General features: G+C 33.4%; 1 protein-coding gene and 1 pseudogene across 1 annotated transcript in view; both read left to right on the plus strand.

The window, feature by feature from the left end:
• LOC106681839 (lachesin) overlaps positions 1-3,952 on the plus strand; it is a gene marked incomplete at its 5' end in the record, with an annotated part of 271,331 nt that overhangs the window by 139,050 nt on the left and 128,329 nt on the right.
• LOC136796315 (U4 spliceosomal RNA) lies at positions 2,968-3,049 on the plus strand (annotated as a pseudogene).

The following is a 3,952-nucleotide window of genomic DNA, read 5'->3' on the forward strand; positions in this document are numbered from 1 at the left end:
CTAATGACATTTTACATTAGCTGGTCTCGTAGTCATCTTCTTTTCAGGCGGCTCGGAGGATTGTCAGGAATGGAAGAGGATGCAAGATTAGAAACTAAGGTTTTTGAGTGGTTAGAGAGTTTATAATAGAAGGAGTGATATTTGGTTCGGGCTAGATCGGTTACATAGGGAACATTAAGATCTTTACGTATGATTTTATTTGTGACAAAGTAAGGAGCATTGAGGATTTTACGAAGGATTTTGGATTGTAAGGATTGAATAAGAGAGGAATTCGAAGGTTTAGTGGAGCCCCAAAGCTCAACTCCATATGTCCAGATTGGCCTTATTACAGTCATATAGATCAGTCTTTTGTAATGTGTTGAAAGTTTAGACCGTTTGTCTAGTAAGTGCTGTAATAGTCGAAATTGACTTGCAGTTTCCTGTCTTTTCAGTCTGATGTGAGGATTCCAGGTTAATCGCTATATATTTAATCTTAAAATATAATAATATATGTTCCTAATTTCATTTATTTATTTGAATCTGGCTGCTAGATTTGGTAAGTTCATTTTGAACTCTCACTCCCACCACATTAGAAATTAGAAATTTTTCAACTGCATCAATTATTTGATGGATTTTTTTTCTTTGAAATCCATCGTCCAAGGTTGTTATTTACTGATCGATTTATTTTAATACCGTTAGTTCCTGGTTAACACGAATGGTTAATGAACCAGTATATCCAGGTTTTCTTTTAATTGTGTTTATTTTTTATTGAACAGGTTAATTTTAATTTTGGGACGCCCATAGCTCAGTGGTTAAGACATAATCTTACCAATTTGATGTCGATTGGCGGTGCCGGTTCGAATCCGGCTATCGGCCGACGTTGACTTTTTTCATTGAGTGGCAGTCCCACAAATTGAAGAACTTTGACACCCAACCATGATTAGGCAGTATAGGACTCAAATGAGAGTCTTGGCCAAAAAAAAAAAAAATTTAGCTGTAAATAACAATATCATTTAACTATACGGTAATCACATATAATAAAGATATATATTTATAATATATTATAAAAATCGGCAAGTATTGTCTCCTTTCACTATATACTTTACTAACCGGTTTCTATAAAACTTTAGTACAAAAACTGCATTTAATTAAAATATTTCCCAGGTTATCATATAGGTGGATATTACCTTTATTAATTGTAATTTAATGGTATACCTGGTATAAATGAAGTGTATTGTTTATTGGATTTTTAAAAAAATAGTTTTATTGAAATTTACAACTGTACATAATAACATAATTAAAATGGAATGATACAGGCGTGTAAATAAACTAATCATTGGTATCCCTCCTTTTAACTCATAAATTAAGGAAACCGATTTATGAGGCTGGGTTAACCCCAGGATGGCTCTAGAGCCCACAGGGTTGACTCACGGCAACAGTGTTACAGAAAACAATTTTCTCCCCAGCCGGATTCGAACCTGGTTCCTTAGAGTTAGTAGCATCGTGCCACCGCGCTCCCGTTATTTACCGCTATATACTAAATAAATAAATACTAGATTAATTCAATCATTGATCAAGTATGTAAATAAAAATAATAATGTATGTTTAATTTTGATTAAATATATTAATTTATATCAAACTTTCAATTGTGTTAAATCAATCTCTATTTATCACTAAATCTAGCAATAGGGAAAATTTGCTGGGTTTGCTTGTTCTAAAATAAAATGACTACGTTATTAACGAAGTCTTTATTTTTTCCGCTTTTGAAAGTTGTAGGAATCCATTGCTCGCATCAACAAAAGACCAGCGGAATGAAGTAAAGAGAGCCTCCGCGGGCTATGTTAGTTTAAATCTTCTCATGTTTTCCTCCGACCTCCTCCCCCCTCCCTAATCCTATCCCCGGTCTGATTTACAACTGAAAGCTTTATAGCCCAAGTTGTAGTAATAGCCTTGTCGCCTTTTTTTCGGATTGCTTTGGCGACCTCACTGCTGAACAAATAACCGAGAACTCATCGACCGCTTCGATTTTACATTTATTCAACATCATTCACGGGTTTATGGGATTCAATTGAACATGCCTGTAGAATAAAAATTCAAATCAATTGCACATGTTTGGTGAATTATTTGTTTTGAAGTGATTCCAGAAGTAATCTCCATTTCCTCCTGCTGGTGCTGTCAAATTGGACCAAAATCGTGCCTCAGAAACGACCAAAGCTAGAAATGATTATAACCAAGCTTAGGCATCACAAATAAGAGTAATGTCATTTCCTGACTGTATTTCAGTTCAATCAAACTTTTAGAAGCCAAAAATGACTGTTCTCAATTCAAAATCATCCTAATATAAATTAGGAAGATAATATAATAGGTTATAAGAGCATCACATTTAGTGTTATTAGGTATTTTTTTAACCCTCTTCCTAGCCATTTCCGGCATCCTAGTGCGCTTGACTAGCGCACGCCACTGCTGCCAAAAATAAACGGTTTGTTTTTTACATTATCTTATAGGCGTAGATCGAAACGTAGATGGGAGGATCACGTATGAATCCTTCCATGATAAACTTCTCAACCATTCAAAACCACTTGTTTCTAACCTGGCTTCTCCTACATTACCTAATGATCCTCCTAAGCGCCTGAAGAGAAGATGGCCTCGAGATCTTTTCCCCCTAGTAATGTTATTGGAATTCTATCTATGTTTGAATCATGTGATTTTATCACTACAACAAATTTACTTGTAGTATATATTTTTACTAAAAATAAGTAATAATAATAAAATTTATTTGTTTATGGGGCAACCTCCGTACAAATAGAGTTAGCCTGGGAAATACATGAAGTAGATTATCAATTGTAGTAATTTTACAGAAATAATGAGTTAAATATCGTTTATATAAACTAATACCAACAATATACCCAAGCTGGGCTATCGATATTCGTTGGAATAAAACAGTAAAATAAAAAACGTTACTTCATGTTTAATAATATTAAAAAACAAAACTTTGCGCAGAGGCAATATCGTAACCAATGAAGATCTAATGAACTGCGTTTATTGCTAGTTGAAAACTATCAATAAGTAATTGTATTATATTAATTAACAATAAGTATTATATTATATTACCAATAAAACATTTTTAAAAAAAGAGATAAGAGTTTAACAGATTTAGAGTTTGGGGTAAATGATGATATCCCTGACCTTTCATGGGCTGTTGTGAATTAAATAACATAAAAATCAGTGAAAACTAAAATTACTTTATTCTAACATATTTACAAGAACATGCTACTCTTACCATTACAATGTGTCCCTCTTTTAACTTAGCTATCTAGTGCTAGGGAATATATATGTACACTTGAGAAGAGGGGGTAGGAAGAATAGTGAAAATAGGAGAAGGGGTTCGGACCAATCAGATAATTTAGGAAATTAGGCGGAGAAATTAGGCCTAGAGAGCCTGAAATCAGAAATAAATATCTGGGTGGGGGGGAAAGGCGTGACTAGCAACAGGATGGCCAGGCTTCCCAGAAATTGGTGGTATATACTATATAGTTTATAATGATAGTCTGTTTATAATAATAGCTGTTAAATACTATAGCGTTCGTTAACTTGCGGTTAACATTATTATAATAATTATTCCATATTATCTATCTACCATAACACTACAGTAAAACTATCATACGTTAATTTGAGTCAACCGAATTCAAAATTCTTAATTACAGGCTATAATTTGGGCATCATAGCCTGTAATTAGGAATTTTCATCTTTAAGACAATCTATCAATTAATATCTCAAATTTAGTTTTTAACTAACAAACTACTGCAAATTTCATTATAAGTCAAAAATAAAGTGACACATTTTCAAAAATACTGAAATATTAATCCAACCAACTTTGTGACAAAGTAAGGAGCATTGAGGATTTTACGAAGGATTTTGGATTGTAAGGATTGAATACGAGAGGAATTCGAAGGTTTAGTGGAGCCCCAAAGCT

This window comes from Halyomorpha halys, unplaced genomic scaffold (genome assembly GCF_000696795.3).
Source record: "Halyomorpha halys isolate HHAL.00 unplaced genomic scaffold, Hhal_1.1 Scaffold368.1, whole genome shotgun sequence".
Classification (NCBI taxonomy): domain Eukaryota; kingdom Metazoa; phylum Arthropoda; class Insecta; order Hemiptera; family Pentatomidae; genus Halyomorpha; species Halyomorpha halys.